Raw genomic sequence first — 16,580 nt, 5'->3', positions numbered from 1 at the left:
GACTGTGTGACCAGCGGTCCCGGTCACCCTCGCCCTGTACCACTGAGGCAGGGGTGCCACAACCCAGAAGCCCAAGGAGCACAGCGATATCCCAGAGCCTGGAAGGAAAGTGTCCAGTTTGGGCTCAGGAAGGAGAAGGCCCCCTCGCCCCACTTGATGGAGGAAACTACTGAGGCTCCCAGCTGAGCCACAAGCATGAGCAGGAAGGCCTGGGGACCCCGGTGCCCCGTGCTCTCTTGGGCTCTGCCCTCACGGTGTCCACATCCCAGTCCCCACCTACCTGAGCCTGCCGGGAGCCCACAGAAACTCACTCGCTCTCCCGCGTCCTGAGTCCTGGAGGCCTGCAGAGGCCGCGCCCCCAGCCCAGCTTTATCCCTGGCCTGGCCTCCCGCCCTCCCCACGTCAAAGGCCCTGGGACCGCCCGCCGGCCCAAGAGGCGGGGGCTCAGGCAGGGGCAGCCCCGGAAGGATCCGGGCTCCCAGGGCAGTCCCGGCGGCCAAGCAGGGAGCGGGGGCGGGGGGACACAAGTCGGAGGTCACGGCGGGCACCCCGGTCTCGGGAAGAGGGCAGGAGAGCCCCTCCCCCGTGGGCCGGGCTCTGGGGCCCACTGGGGGCAGGACAGTCCCCAGGGCCCTGTAATGGCTGGCAGGCAGAGCTGAGGAGGACAGGCGGGGCAGGTGGGCGGCAGCAGAGCCAGCGGGGAGGGGTCAGAGGCCCAGCCCGGGCCTGCGGCTGGCAGGGTGGGCACGCTGAGACCCAGCCTGGGGGCTTCCCAGGCCTCCGGCCTGTCTCCCCACTGCCTGCTATGGGCTGGAAAGGGGCTCCCGGGGCCCTTTCCTTGCAGAGGGGAGCTCACGGCACCTCCAGAGAAACTGCCCAGCCCTCCGCAGCCTGCCCCCCACCTAAGGAGTCCCCCAGGAACCCCCCAGCCTACTCCAGGGAGCAGCCGGGTTTGCCCAGAGCCCCCTCTGAGCTCAGTACTCAGTTCCTCCTGTTGTCCTGTTTCCTCCACAAGGAAGTGGGGGAGAGAGCTAACAGGCAGGTTAGCCCACCCCACCCAGGCCTGGGAGCTGGGGCCCACAAAAGCACTAAGGAAGTGGGAACCCCTGCCCATGGGGGAAGGGCTGTTCCTGCTTCCCAGGGTCAGGGTCACTCGCCCCTCCCCTACCAGGATGTTGCCCCAGTCGAGGTGACATCAGAAGGGGTGGAACCCACAGGGCTGGGGTGGGGTGTGTATTGCAGGCTCACCCAGCTCCCAGGCCTGTACTTCTTAGGGGCAGAGGGAGGCTTGCACCACACCCGGTGCACAATGGGGGCAGTTCCTACCCTCTGCCATGCATTCGGCCGCCCATAACCTCCCCATCCCTGCCCCATCACTAGGTCGCTGCTGGTCCCCACTGGCAGCCACCCCAGACGGAGGCCCTTCCCCAAGGGCCTGTCACCCAGGTTCAGCCCATCGTGACTACCCAGTGCCTCACCAACCCCCTCTTCAGCACCCCCCCAGCCCTCTGGCCTGACGCTGCCAGGATCCCTCCGCCACACAGACATGGGGTGTCCACCGTTCTGGGCCCAGGCCTCCCACCCCTCAGGGACCCTGGCATCTGTATTCACACAGGCAGCTGGGCTGACCTGGGCGGCTGGGAGCGGTGTTCTGTAGGTCCTGCCAGGCCCCCAGGCTCTCTGCTTGGAGAGCCCCCAGCCCCAGGGCGGGGGGGATCTAGTTATCCGGGATGCAGAGCCCATCATTCTGGGATTCTAGACAGGAGGAACAGAGCTTCAAGCCTGCCCCGTGCTCAGAGTTAGACCTGCACCCATAGCCCCTGGCATGCTCTTCCTGGGCCCCGTGGGGCTGGCACCGACTCCTGGCACCATGCCACCCCGTCTCCAAGGCCCCTAAAGGCCGATGCCCAGAATGGGCCTGGCCTCCGGGAAGGGCACAGGGTTTCACGGATCCACTTGACGCTAATGGCCCGAGAGGCCCTTGCACCACCACCCCTGTACCCCCCGCCAGCTCAAGCCCCTGCCAGGAACACGAAGGCCCCAAGGAGTCCCCTGATCCTGGCCTCCTGACAGCTGAGTGCTCCCCAGGCAGACCCCCAGCCCCTCCTGTTTCACGAGCTCATCGCCGGGACCCTCAACAGGCAGAGGGACCCCTGGGCTCCCAGGCTGGGGCCTCAGAGAACAGGGGTGGGAGCCAGGGCCTCACAGAGGGTCCCTGTGGCCTAACAGGCCTCACTGCTCGAGAGGAGACTGCCCGCCAAACTCTCCCCCGCCAGGATCAGCTGGAGACCCCACGGGGTCCTCAGCTGGCAAGGGGACAAGGCCTGCATGAGTGCCCACAGCGAGGAAGTCCTCCTCCCCTGGCTGCTGGGTGCCCTGGGCCCATCTCCTCCCCTCTCTGGGCCTTCTGAGCCAGGAGCAAGGCGCAGGATGAGAAAACAGAACTGCACTCCGTAAGTACCCACAGAGTGGTCATGTGGCCTGCAGGGCAGGGGCGGGGTGCACACACGATAGGTGGGTTCCAGTGAAGCCCACTCTGCGGGATGGATCCTGATCAAGCCAGGCGATGGCCTCCAGCCCCTCTCCATGGAGAAGTGGCTATGGCTAACTCCTGGGGACAGTGAGGGAACAGGGTCCCTGAGGGTGGGCAGGAGAGCCTGAGCGGAGGAGAGGGGCTGTGAGAAGCAGCCAGCACCCGACAGGCACCCCCTCCTGCCACTCCAGAGCACCCCGATCCCAAGGGGGAGCAGGGTCGGCTCCCCCCCCAGCACCCTCAGACAGGGCTGCTAGTCCCCTGTGCCCACCCGAGCCCTCTGCACCCACCAGGGAGGTAGGGAGCCGAGCTGGCCTCTCCTCCTCCAGGACCCTGGCAGCAGGGTACCAGGAAGCTTGGGGGCCCAGGGGTGAGTGGACCTTGGAGCATCAGGGTGTGATGGTCACTTCTGTCCACCCCCACACCCAGGAGCCTGGCCAGAGCAGGACCCCCTGCCTGGGTCACAAGACAGGAGACTGCAGCTGAACCCCGGCACCCCCAGGCCACCCTCACCCACTGCCCAGCTCACCCCTCCTCTTACCTCCCATGCATGTCCCGACCCTGCGCCCAGGGTCCAGCCCCATAAAGGGGGAGAAGGCTGGAGGCCCCCTCCATGTACTGGCCCCACACAGTGCCCTTGTCATGGGGCCTTCCCCACATCCATCCCCAAACTGGTGCTGGAAGGCACCCACCCCCCATCGTCTGGATCAGGAAACCGAGGCTCAGGCCTCGCAGGGCAGCTCTGAGGGGCTGAGCCAGCATTCCCGGCCAGCCCAGGGTGGGCACTTCTGTGTATTTTCTCCTCCAACCAGGCACCGGAGGGGAAACTGAGGCCCAGCCTCTGCAGATGTCGGGGCTCCAAGAGGCCTCGTCACCCGGAGCCTGCCCAGTCCCCCCATCCCCGCCCTGTGTCCGGAGCACAAGGCCACTGGGGGTCAGGTGGGCGGGAAGGGGGCGCGAGATTGCGGAGGTGGCCGGGGCCACTGGCCAAGGCCCTGGTGGACACACGTCAGAGGGGCCTGCAGGAATCGCGGGAAAGAGCGCTGACCTGGCCTTGGGAGGCCATGTCCAAAATAACCAGCCCAGCCGCCCTGCAAGGACTCGGCTGGGCGCACGTAGGCCTCTCAGCCCGGGTGCTGCCAAGCTGGGTACAGAAGGTCATGGCTATTTCTGGGCCTGCCGGGCAGCAAGACGCAGCCCCCCAGTGCCCTCAAAGAGCCAGCGCAAGAGGAGCAGCCAAGGCAGGTCCCAGCCCCAGGACGCATGGCCTCTACTTGGAGTGGGGGTCCTACTGGGTGACCCCACGCTGCCCCCTTTCAAAAAGCCCATCAGCATCATCAGCATGTCCAGGTCACGTTGGTCCCATCGGGCGGTTCCAGGCCTTCTTGGCCACGAAGCCCTGTGCTGGGCCCTTGGCTGCACAAAGAACCACATCCGGCCGCAGCACATGGGGGCTCTGCTCTCTGCTCTCCAGCAGCTCCGACCCTAAGTGCACAAGGGAGGCTTTGACTGTGGCAGGAACCCCTGTGCCCACACGGACACCCCCTGCCCGCCCGGGCCATACCCCCAGAAACGCCTTGTCACACACAGCCTCCAGCCTGGGGCTCCGCCTGCCTCGTGAGGGTCAACACCACCCCCATAACTTTGCGGGTGCCAATGATCATCTGACCAATGGGAACTTGGGGCCCAGAGAGGACGTGAGACCCTGAGGTGCAGCCTCACTCAAACCCCCAGGCCAGGCAGGTTCTCCATGGGCCGAGGGGAAGGGGACAGTTCCCTCTCATCACCCCAGACCCAGGCTTCTGTCCACAGAGCCTGCCCCTCCCAGCAGAGCACGAGCTTGGGAACCTGCCTCAGTTCCCATCCTGGCTCCCCTACTGCGAGCTGTGTACCACTGGGCACATCCCTCAGCCTCGCTGTGCCTCAGTTTGTTCATCTGTGAAACAGGTTCACTGGAAGCTCATCCTGCATGGAGCTGCTGCTGGCTATTCTGGGTCTGGAAGGACATTCCCCTCCCAAGCAGCCTTGCCTGAGTCCCTGGATGCTCCCACTGCACTGGGCGCCCACGGGGGCTCTGATGGGACTCTGAGATCCCTGGGAGGGTCCATGTTCAGGGTCCTGATTCTCCTAGTGGGTTCCTTGGACACTTGAGGAGACTTCTTCCCGCAGGGTGTCTCAGGGCCCTCATTTCTCTACACACAGGGCAATCTGAAAGGGTGCAGTCAGCAGCACATTTCCAGAATGTTTCTGAAGCCAGGCACTAGCAACAGGGTGCCTCCCAGAACCCGCCTCGGCAACAGAAGGCTAGGCTGGAGGAGGGCCCCAGCCATGAGGGTCCGAGAGCCTCCGAGCCTGGTGCCCCCATCCTGCTCACCTGTGTGTCTGAGAGCATCTCTCTGAGCCTGGGCCCCATCTGTGAGGACAGATGAGACTGCGGGCAGGGCTTTGAGGAGTGCAGCAGGAGGGCCACGCTGGCGGTCACTGCGCGGCTATCACAGCAGGGGTGAGGGCCGAGCACGCACTCCTGCCCTCCCCATGTCCCCACCTGGGCCATGCCATGGTGACAGTGACCTGAGGGTGGCAGGATTAGCTCCTGGATGCAGGTGTCCCCTGCCACGAGAACAGCCGAGGCCAGATGCCCAGCCCAGGCAGGCAGCGGGAAGGCCCCAGCCGCGGGGAGCTCAGCATCCCCCCAGCCCCGCCAACCCCAGCACCACGGCTTCCCCAGACAGAAGGCAGCAGAGGCCTGTACCGCGTGTCCAGGGCAGCTGGGCGTCAGGACCCGGGCACCTGCACCCCCAGCTCAAGTACCTGCTCAGCTCCTGGGGAGGGAGAGGGGACCTGTGGAGACAGAGGACCCACAGGAAACCCTCCTCTCTAGGGCTGAGCCTCCTGCAGGACTGAGGTGCCTTCCAGCCTGGGGTCTGCACCGGGCCCTGGCTCCCTTGAGGGGCTCTGGGCATGGCTGTGGGCCAGCGGGCAGCCCCAGCTGCCCCACCCCTCCCTGCCCAGCAGCTGACTTCAGCCTCTCTCCCTGGACCGCACAGCACAGCCCCACAGCCTCCAGGAGGGGCTGGGGGCAGAGGCAGGGGGAGTTGGTCTGAGGATGGCCCCCCAGGGCCCAGGGACTTGTCTCCACCTGGCAGCATCATGCCAGCCATTCCCACAGTCAGAAAGAAGCAGCGGCCCTCAGCCCTCCTCCAGAGAACCAGGCCAGGGCTCGGAGGGGACAGCTGCCGGTTAGCACCTTGGAGCCCAGGAGGCCCCTGGCTACACCTTCTCCACGCTGAGCACAGATGCCCAGAGTCAGACAACCAGGTCCTGCTGTACAGCACAGGGAACTCTACTCACTATCCTGTGATAAGCCATAAAGCAAAAGGACATGAAAAAGAATACAGATGCGGCAGGCTTCCCTTGTGGCTCAGTGGGTAAAGAATCTGCCTGCAATGTAAGAGACCCAGCTTCAATCCCTGGGCTGGGACGATCGCCTGGAGAAGGGAATGGCTACCCACTCCAGCATTCTGGCCTGGAGTCTTCCATGGACAGAGGAGCCTTGCAGACTTCAGTCCACGGGGTCTCAGAGAGTCGGATATGACCAAGTGACTAAAGGATATATACATAAGTACAAGAGCCACTTTGCTGTACAGGAGAAATTAACACAACACAGTAAATCAATTAGACTTCAATTCAGTAAAAATGCCCAGAGCCAGATGGGTGTGCATGCCCGGCAGCTCCTCCTCACCAGACTCAGCAAGGACGATGTAAAAAGAAAAATATGTGCAGGGACAGACCAGGCAGGGGACGCACTTCAGAGGCCACCAAGTGGGTGCCCTCTTTGCTCCATCTGACTCCTCGGTGACGCTGAGCCCCTGCAGGGACCTGGGGTGCAGAGCACAAGTGCCCTCCCGGCTCTGTGCCCAGGCCCCTGGTGCACCCTGCCACCTGGGCTCTGGGGTCAAAGCAGGGGAGACACCACCGACAGATCCCAGAGAACACAGACCCCACGCCTTGAGGAGACAGGGGTCCCGGAGCAGGGGAGGGGGCCTCTGTGTGTAGGCATCGGCCTGCCCCGAGGCCATCAGGGGGAAGGACGCCTACCTGTGGTCCCACACCCGCTGGGCCCCGTGTCCCGACAGCGAGCAGGTGCTGCTTTACTTTCTCCTGCAAGAGCAGACCGAGCCTCTGCCTGCTGGAGCCCTGGGCCAGAGCCAGGTTAATCCTATTTGGCAGACTAACTCTGAGCCTGCTCAAGCCAGGCTGTGTAGGGCAGGGGACCTGTTTAAATTTGCTCTTTTTTTAATGGAGATAAAATTTACCTAATGTGATGTTCCCCCTTTTAGCTATCTGAAAGTGCACGCTTCAGTGTTTTTTTTAGTACATTCACAGTGTCGTGTAGTCCTCACCACCACCAATTCCAGAACATTTCCATCACATCCTAAAGGTACCCCACGCCGGTCAGCAGTCACTGCTCATCCCCCGGCCCCAGGCCTTGGCAACGGTGAATCTGCTCTCTCTCGAAGGATTTGCCTGTTCCGGACGTTTTATACAAACGGAGTAAATCACGTGTGGTCCTTCACGTTGGGGTCCCTTCACTCCAGATAATGCTTCCCAGGTAGATCAGGATGCTGAGTGATGTCTACAGTGTGGCAAGAGGACATCTGGGTAGTTCCCAGGTCTGGTCTCAACTTCACCCACAAGGACTGAGCCGGGAGCAGGGCTGCATGGGAGGGTCCAGGTGACATGGGGGCCACACGTGGCAGTGCCTGCCCAGCTCCTTCCCAGGCCCTTCAGAGCTGCGCCAGGCTGCCCAGGTCACTGGGCAGGTCCCGGGAGGACAGAGCCCCCAGCAGCTGGGTGGGAGAGAAGGGCCCTCTAGGGTTCCAGGCAGGACAGGGCTGGCCTTCAAGGAAAGGGAAGGTCGGTCAAAGCCTTTTTAGAAGTTAAAAACATAATTGTCACGCAAGTAGTGACCACGGGTCTAAGATCTATTCCGTCTGTGATGAAACTGGCAGGAGGCAGTGCGGCTTCAGAGGAGAATCCCTCAATTCCAAGTGCAGAAACCAGAGTGGGGGGGGGGGAGACGGGCGATGTTAGACAGGGCAATGCCACCATCGTCTGGCGAGGCCGTCTCCCCAGCCAGACAAAGCTGCATGTCCAGGCGACTCCCCCACATCCAGGGCAGGTACAGACATCCCGAGAAAGCTGCACGGCACCCAACAGTTATAGAGGACACGCCGTCCCCCTTCTGCCTGAAGAGATCCAACTGGGTGAACGCGGGTGGGCGTCTGGGCGGAGGGCATGGCCTGAGCAAAGGCCTCAAGGCAGGCAAGGGCAGGGTCCCCAGGGTGGGCGGGTTTGAAGTGGGCACTGGTCCTTGGAGTCGCCAGAGGGATGGGGGGATCTCTGCAATCCCAGATCCAGGCATGTCACAGAGTCAAGCACGAGGTGAGGGTGAGGCAGTGTAAACTCCCCAGAATCCCCAGCCAAGGGCAAGAGGACCGCCATGGGCGGTGAGCTGGCAGCACCTGGGCCCAGGTAACTGAGGCCACGTGGGGCGACCAGGAATCTGGGGAGCATCTACCCAGAGCCAGTCCCCCGCTGGCATCCCAGGGCCCAGGTAACTGAGGCCACCTCGGGCGACCAGGAATCTGGGGAGCATCTACCCAGAGCCAGTCCCCCGCTAGCATCCCAGGGCCCCCACACCACCCCCACTCCCTACGTGGTGAAAGCTGAGTCAGTCCTGTCCTCCTGGGCCGAAACCCTCCAATGACACCCACATCACACCGAAGGAAACACGGCATGCTTACGGCTGGAAGGAAGGCCCCCTCACCGTTTCCTTCTTCCTCTTCTCCAGCCTCACCTATGTGCTGCATGGAGACGACTCTTAGCAGCCCCACGGACTATAGCCCACCTGCCTCCTCTGTCCATGGAATTCTCCAGGCAAGAATACTGGAGTGGTTGCCATTTCCTTCTCTAGGGGATTTTCCCGACCTAGGGATCAAACCACGTCTCCTGTGTCTACTGCACTGCAGGTGAATTCTTTACCTGCTGAGCCACCGGGGAAGCCCACCTCAACTGCCCTCTTGCTATTACTGAACCGCACCCCCGGACCCTGCCTCTGGCTTGCTGCACCCACTATGAGTCTGTCCCCGCGCCATCCTGCACCACCACCAGGCCTCTGCCTTTGGGTGCCACCTCCCCAGGACTCCCTCCTGGCCCTCCTGTGCCTCTGCAAGTCCCACTCCCTCGGAAGCCCACTCACCTGCTCACAAGCTCTCACTAAGCTCCTACGGGTGCCCTGGCTGTGCTGTGGACCCAAGGGCACTCTTGGGGAGCAAAGCTCAGTTTGGCCACAGCAGCCAGGGGGTGACCCTGGGGGCCAGACACTGCCAGACCACAGCCCTAGCAACAACAAGACAAGAAGAGAGGCCCTCAGCTGCTGAGGAGCCCCTGCCCCAGCTGGACCCCCAACACACTGGGAAGCCCCCATCTCTGACCCAGCTTCCACCCAGGCCCCTCACCAAAGGGCAGGGGCGTGGAGCCCTGCTTCACAGGCCAGCGCAGAGCGCACCGCACCCAGGAAGACACAGTCTGGGGGCCGAGGCCAGCCTCCCAGGCTCCAGGCTCTCGGCTCAGCGTTCCCCAGCACCCCTCAAGGCTTCTCCTGTTTCAAAACATCTCGACAAGCACCAGAGAACCCAGCCTTGGCCTCTGCCGCCTCCCCCACTCCTGGACGTGCGTGCAGCCAACGCCTCTTAACAAGAGCATCCCTCCTTCCCCTCTCGTGTTCTGCTGGATTCAGTGTCTCGTTACAAGGCAGTGGGGTGAGGCCAAAGCTGCTCAGACCTCGGTCAGCCGCACTCCACCTCTGGGAGGTAGTTGATCCTCTACAAATGGGGTACCCACACCCGCAGGGCGGCTGAGAGGCTGGGTCACAGACTAGCAGGCCTGGCATGAAGTAGGTACTTGGGGAGAAGGGTCAGTGACCCTCCTGGGCCAGGCCCGCGGCTGCCTGTCCTCGGCCCATGGATGCCCCTGGACCATCCGCCCAGGCCCAGGACCGACTGGTGGACACGCCTCCCGGCAGCGGGCTCCTGCATCCCAGATCTGCCCGAAGCCCTGGTTCTCACGCTTGCTTCCTCGGGGTGGGGAGTGGGGGCAGGGCACGATGCGCTCACCCAGGCTCTGAAACCCCAGCCCCCTCTCTGGGAGCCTGTGCCCATAAGGACCCGGGGCCAGAGCCTTTCACTGGGGAGGGGGTGAGGGGGAGGAACAGAGGAGCACAAGGCGAGAGACGAGGAAGAGGGGGCGGGAGGAGAGCAGGAGACCCGGCGGGGGTGCTCCCTGGCCTCCCCGGGGCTGGCCAGACAAGGCTGTCTGGCCCACCAGGGTCCTTCTGAAAACAGGAGGCCGGGCAGGAGTGAGGCAGCCAAGAACACAGGACGCGAGGGGTCAGCGTCTGTCCTAGAGCCGGGCAGGCCCGGCTGGCAGTGTCCGTGGGAACAGGGCCCGGACCCGGCCGGCCACACTCGGGGCCAGTCAGTGGGCATCGGGGCCGCGGCAAAGACCAGGGCGGCGGGGCATGTCCCGGGTGGTGGAAGCCCAGGCCCGGATCCTGCCCCAGCCATGTCCAGACCTGCAGGCTGATCTGGGGCGGGGGGTGTCTCGTGGGGGCCCTGGGGAAGACTGGAGGGGCAGTGAGGGGAGAGAGAAAGGGGTCGGCAAGGCACAATCACTCCTACCCTCACCATCCACGCCCCCAGACCCCGGCTAGCGCTCTCCTTATCTCCTACCACCCCTCAGCCCACTCTGCTCGTGGTCTGCAGCCATCTCCCTCTTCTCCTTAGCCACCTCCTCCCTGACTCTCAGCTGGCACCAAGTGTCTCCCTCTGAGTTAGGGGCTCCTCCTCCAGCTCCCTGGACCCCCACCGCCCCTAACCACCTGCAGCCCACCCAGGGCAGAGGCCGCAGTGGCCTCGTGCATGTCTGGAGATCGTGACTTCGTGGGCTGTGGCCACACTGGACTTTAGGTCGGGGGCAGGGGCCACTGACGAGGTGGATGGATGGCTGGACACTGATGAGTGGTTCAGTCTGCACGCCAGCCCACATGCCCCGCAGGCTCTGCCCAGCTCCATCCTCCGTGCTCCGCGCTCCCTGCCCCCCACGCTCCACCCGGGGACCCCCAGCTGCTGGCTGTCCTCACAGGCCTGGGGGCCCCTCGGGACAGCCCTTCCGGTGACTTCCTGCCAGGGAAGCTGGGGGGAGGGGTAAACAAGGCCTCCAGATGGCTTCCTGCGGGCTGCCCCCGAGCGTGGGAACGGGCCAGCCCCGGGGCCATGGAGGAGGGGAGGGCTGCGCCCTCAGCAGAGCACCTTCTGCCCCCGCTCGGGACTCCCCCGTTGACACCTCCCGACACGCGCACCTCCACCTACAGAGCGGGAGACTGAGGCCCCGCAGACTGGCCAGAAGCAGGGCCTCCTGCCCACCACGGCCCTTCCTTATCAGGCCTGCCTGCCCGCCCGCAGAGGAAGGGCCCCCCGCCCCATCTGAGAGGCAGAGAGGAGAGGGTCTCCCAGGGCACGATGAGTCAGTGGCTGGGCGGAGGGGGGTCAGCCCCCACCTCAACACGCACCTGGAGGATCCTCATCTGTAAAGAGGGGGATGACAGTCCAGTTCCAGGCCCCTCGACAAGGACGGCACAGCCCTGGCTCGGGGGGAACTGGTTACAGCACGTCCGCCCCCCAGATTGGGGTCCTTGGTCCTGGGAGACAGGGCATTGACAGCCACTGCCACCCAGCTAACTGAGAGGATGAAGGCCGTGCCTGGACCAGTGCCCCTCCAGCCCAGAGCAGCCTCATGACGGCCACTGAGGAGATGCTTGTAACTCAGGCCCTGAGCTCCGGGGAGCCACCGTCACCCTCGGCTCCCCTCCAGCCCCTGTGATGACCACATCCTTCAAGCCCAGGTGGGATACCACCTCCTCTCAGAAGGCCTCCCCGATTTCCCGTCCCCACACAACCTCAAAGTCCAGGGGGGCACACGCTCCAGGGAGGCGACAGCTGTCCCCTGCAGGTCCTCCTGTTCACCCGTGGTCCCTCCCAGGGTCAGGACCACCTCTCTCTGCCCTCTCCGACCCCCCACGTGGCCAATGCAGGCCTGGCAGCCCCTGGAAGGGCACAGGAAGGCAGGAGTGAGTAGGGGGCCTGTAGCCTGCACCCCCTACCCCACTACACAGCAGCCAAGCTGGTGGTAATGGCAAGAAGGACGCACCTGGGGAGAGGAGGCTATCACGGGGGTGCTGATTCATAAAACGGTCTGTCCAGGCCCGGAACGCAGGCCCACGGGTGCCACCAGGAGAGAGGCCCGCAGTCAGCGTCGAGGGAGATTTCAAGTGAATAACTGCACGTGAGCAGCCTGTCCCTGTGTAATCCAGCACAGGTCCAGCAGCCCGGCCTGGAGCAGTTATGAGCCTTCTGGGCTGACTGACTTTTCATAAGGAGCCCCATGATAAGGAGCACCACTGAGTCAGTGCTGAACACTAACACGGAAGGTGGTGCTCCACACCGGACATGAGCTCCTGGGACGGGCAGTACCATCACGGGAGGGCCCCAGGCCCTCTCTGCCCACACCCTGCACAGGGTCAGAGCACAACTTGACAGGCGAACGGAAGCCCCCCAGACGGCCCCTTCAAAGGTCGCAGCCTTGGAGACTTAAAGGGCTAGTCTGCCGGGCGGTCACACGGGGCAGACGCACGGTTGCAAGCAGGTAGTCTGGCTCAGGTGGCTCCAGCTAAACTACCAAGGCCACCAGCTTTGTCTTGACCCCCATCCAGTCTGCTATGGGGTCCAGGGTCTACTCCGAGCTCCCCATTCTCTAGACAAGAAAACTGAGGCCCAGGAAGGGCAGGGGCTGGCCCAGGGTCACCCAGAAGCCTGGCAGAGCTGGGGCCATGGCTCTGGGCTCCCTAGGGCCGTGTGGAGGGACCAACGAGGTCTTGGTGGGAAGTCCCGGGTACCCTCGGGCACCCCCTGAGCTCCTCGTGGCAATTCCCAGCAGATGCGCCGGTGGGCAGCCGGCCAGAGAGAAGTGAAGGCCAGGAGAAGGCCCAGCAGCTGACCCCGTGGGGAGATGAAAGCAGAGGAAATGTTTGGCCTGGCAGGGCCTGGTCTAGGCAAGGGAGGAGGAGGGCCGCCCTGGCTTCAGCAGACGATACCCAGGGGTGCCAGCGGGTGCAGCAGAAAGGCACACCACTGGGGGCGGGCGCAGGGCAGGCAGCAGGTAAGCCCACTGCAGGTGGCCGTGGGCGGGGATGGACGGGCAGCGGGCGCCGAGGGAGCTCTGGGTGGGGTGGCGGGGAATCCTTCTGGCCCTCCCACGCCTCTTCCAGGAAGCCTGAGTCACAGGAGGGGCCCCGGGGCCAGGAGAGCGGCCGGGAGCACCAGTCCCATGGGAAGAGGACAGGGCAGGGCCGCCTGCCTCCTCCAGCTGGGCCAGCCCCGGCTTCAGGGTCTTTGTGGCAAATGAGGCCATGGGAACAGGCTCAGGCCGCTCCCAGGAGGGGCTAGGGGGATGGAGGAGCTGGTGACAGCAGGTCGGAGCCTCCCTTCTGCAGGAGGGGAACTGAGACCCCAGAGGAAAAAAGTTGGGTCAGAGCCAGACAGTTAATGACCTGTTATCAACCAAGGGGGGCTCCGGTCAGGCAGGCCTGGGTGCTGGGGAGACCCACAGCCGCGCGCATCGACGTCCTGGCCGAGACCTGTTCCAGCACATCAACTCCCCGCCTTGCACCAGCACCATCCCACCACCTTGCTCTAGAACACTCCATGGCTCCCGCCGCCCCTTCCCTCAGAATCTGAGTCAGGAAATGGAACCAGGGCACAATGCAGCCCCAACCTTCCATCAGCCATGCTGCTTCCTGCCTGGGGGATGTGGGGGTGCACCTCACAGAGCACCAAGCATGTGGGGACACCGCCCCCGTTGACAACCTCGGATCTGATCTTGGCCCCTCATTTGCGGGTACAGCATGGAAACCCAGGGCAATGACACCCACCCCTGGATTCATCCAGGACTCAGCCAAGCTCCAGCCAGGCACACAGTAAGTGCACAATAAAGGCGGTGGCCAGGAAGACCCAGGAGATAGAGGGGGTTCGTGGCTCAGAGGCCCGAGAAGGGGGGACAGCGGGAGGAGCCACGTGGGGCTCAGGTCTCACCGCTGGATGAGTTTCTCCTGATGTGCCTCCCAGAGGCTGCAATGGCCGAGGACAGCAGAACCCCAGTCCAGTCATCCTGGAGGATCACTACATTCTAGGGACGAGCGCTCTGGTCTCCATGAGGCTCGAGCAGCTGCCCTGCCCGCTGAGGCCCCGGGCACTGCGGCTCGGCGCTCACGTCCAGTGCACATACCACCTGCCTTGTGAGGGCCAGCAGGGGACTTGCCCTCCTAACAGAGGCCCGGGAGGGGGCAGACCCCAGGCCAGGCCGGACCAGGGCAGCCAGGCCACGGAGGGATCACTGTGACAAGTCCTGTGCCTGGCCGTGGCTTCCACCCACCCCTGGCCTGGGCGGCCCTTCCAGATTCCTGACAGGAACCCTTTCCAGCCGCCCGGGGGACGCATGGCACCAGGCCACAAGTAGTGTTGGACAGAGGGGTTCCCCTTCCTGAGCCACCACTGCCTGGAGCCCCTGCGACCTTGGGAAGTGAGGACCCTCGATGAACTTTGGCCTCTCGCTGCAGTGCGGGTGCACGACTCCTGTTGCTGGGGGACAGACCAGGACGGACGGAAGGGGCCTGGCACTCAGCAGGCCCCAACACACCCCGGTAACCACCTTCTCCGAGCCTCGGCTTCCTTACCTGGAAGGGAGCCACCACCCCTGCCCCCCGGAGTCTCAGCGACAGGAGACGCTCTGGCCGTGGGGACGTGGACAGAGTCTCGTTCCACAGAAATGGACCTGCTCTCATTCCCTTCAGCCTTCGGAGGGCCCCCAGGCCTGGCGTCCTGGTCAGGAAAACAGCAGGGTAGAGAGGCCAAGCCCTGCGCCCTCCAGCCAACCCAGCAGCCCACCCAACCACCTGCCCAAACACCAAGTTCTGAAGGTCGGGTGCATGAGAGCAGGGCCACACGTGTCCCCTGGTCCTCAGTGCCCGGAGCGCGGACCCTGGACGTGTGCATCATGGGCATACACAGCCCCATCGGCCACTTGGTATCACTGTCCCAAGTGAGAGAAGTGTATGGTGAGGCGGGGGACCTGAGGTGGGCTTGGGGGTCCACCATGCCCAAGACAGGACAGCCACGCCAGCCCCTCCTAAAGCTGCCCTCTGCCCCTCACCAGCCCCAAGCCCAACTCCACTTCTTCCTGGCACTGTTGCCACCTGCAGGTGTGGGCACTGCCACCTGACTGCCAGCTCCACGGAGCCAGGGCCAGGTCTGCCCTGATAACAGCTCATCAGGGCCCAGCACAGAGTAGGCACTCAAGGGTTGGTGCCTCTGTGAGATGGGAACGCCACCTTGTGGCTCCACCAAGGGCCACCACCCAACAACAGACCAGACTGCTTCCCAGGGCGTGAAGCTGGAGTCACCATCACCCACCCCTCAGTGCAGCACCACACCTGACACAGACTGCGTGGCAAGCACTACAGGGCTGTTGGCGGAGGCCAGCTCCCAGAGGAAACAGTGGGGGGCATTCTCTCTTCTTGAACACCTGCAATGAGGGAGGCCTGGGTGGCTGTGGAGAGACCCCCAAGCCCCCTTTACTCCACACAGCAGCCTGTCAGGTAGGGCCACCAGCACCCACTTCACAAGGGGGAAAACCAAGGCCCTGGTGAAGGCCCTGGTGAGGGACTGAACATGACTACCTCTCTGGGACTTAGTTTCCTCATCTGAGAAGTGGGGTTAATAACCTCATGGACGGATCTGAGGAAGTCACTGAGGCAAGGTGCCCACATAGAGCTGCAGAGGGGGGTTCCCCGTCCGGGCAAGGCCACAGGCACCCTGTGTCCACTGACCTCCCTCTGGTCCACAGCCCCACACGGCTCCAGCCTGGAACCAAGGACCCACTGGAGTCCACACACCACCGATGCTAAGCTCCCAGGCACTCACCACCACCTACCCAGCTGACCGCAGAGCCCGCCAGCCAGGAGGGGAGGTGCAGTGCCTGCCCGCTAGCCAGGCCCAGAGTGCCCAGCACACTGTGACCTCTGGTCTGGTTCCCATTCACCCTCAGACCCATGATCAGGGTCCGGCCTGCGGGATCACCACGCTCCACCCCAGTAAGGCCAGGCCCAGGGCGACAGCTGCTCTGCGGTCACAGAGCTGACATGCCACCCACCCCAACTCCACCAGCCACCAGCTAGCTGCCCTGGAGAACACAGGAGCATGTCCCCGAGCCGCCTGGCCAAGGCTGGGACCTGCTCTAAGCTGGAGTACTGCTTGGACAGATGAACCGCCGCTGGGCTACCAGCGCCCGCGGGGTCTGAGAGCGGGGCTCGCACGGGTCCCCGGGACCTGGAGCTCAACCTGGGCGCCATCCGCGGGGCCTGGAAGCCCCGTGGGGTTTGTAGCGGGCAGGGGCGCTAGAGACCAAGTGCCCCCAAACTGTGCGGAGGAGCAAACTGGGCAGGGGCGTGTGGGAGGGCACGCGATCCACGGCGCTGCTTGGGGCACAGGGACTCCGGATGAGGGTCTCCCGCCCCCAGGATCGGGAGCAGAGATCAAGCCTCACAGCCCGGGCGTCCACCGCCGGCCACGCGGGGGAAGCGGCGGGCGGCGTCCCGAGCCGGCCCCCCACCCCACCCGGGCTGAGAGCTGCACGTGGCAGCCGCCGGGCCCGCACTCTCGCCGCCGAGGCAGCTGGGCGCGGGGTCCCGGCCCCCCAGGAAGCGGCCCGCGCGCCCGCACCGCGCGCCCGCACCGCGCGCGCCCCCGCCCGGGCGGGCGCGAGGAGACTGACCTGGCGGTCCGGGCGCCGGCTCCACGGGCTGAGGGCTCGAGGCGCGCGCGCGCGCACGAGGGCCGGCGCGCGCAGGCGCGGCCCCGCTCCGGGCGCGCGA

The 16,580-nt window shown here is 64.5% G+C and overlaps 1 protein-coding gene across 12 annotated transcripts in view; it reads right to left on the bottom strand.

Annotated features, from left to right (window-relative positions):
• PTP4A3 (protein tyrosine phosphatase 4A3) overlaps positions 1-16,553 on the bottom strand; it is a 44,703-nt gene extending 28,150 nt beyond the window's left edge. For 8 of the 12 annotated variants that reach the window (XR_014057727.1, XR_014057729.1, XR_014057731.1 and 5 more), the window contains exon 1: positions 281-343. The gene's annotated coding sequence lies outside the window, so the exon portion shown is untranslated. Of the gene's footprint in view, positions 1-280; positions 344-16,480 lie in introns of those variants that run through there. The other 4 variants (XR_014057736.1, XR_014057730.1, XR_014057728.1 and 1 more) reach the window with 1 other exon arrangement.
• Between the last annotated feature and the right edge of the window lie 27 nt (positions 16,554-16,580).

Source organism: Giraffa tippelskirchi, chromosome 6, assembly GCF_054371585.1.
Source record: "Giraffa tippelskirchi isolate mGirTip1 chromosome 6, T2T-mGirTip1v1.2.pri, whole genome shotgun sequence".
NCBI lineage: Eukaryota > Metazoa > Chordata > Mammalia > Artiodactyla > Giraffidae > Giraffa > Giraffa tippelskirchi.
The sequence above is the reverse complement of the archived record's forward strand: the minus strand, read 5'-3'. Positions and strand labels throughout refer to the sequence as shown.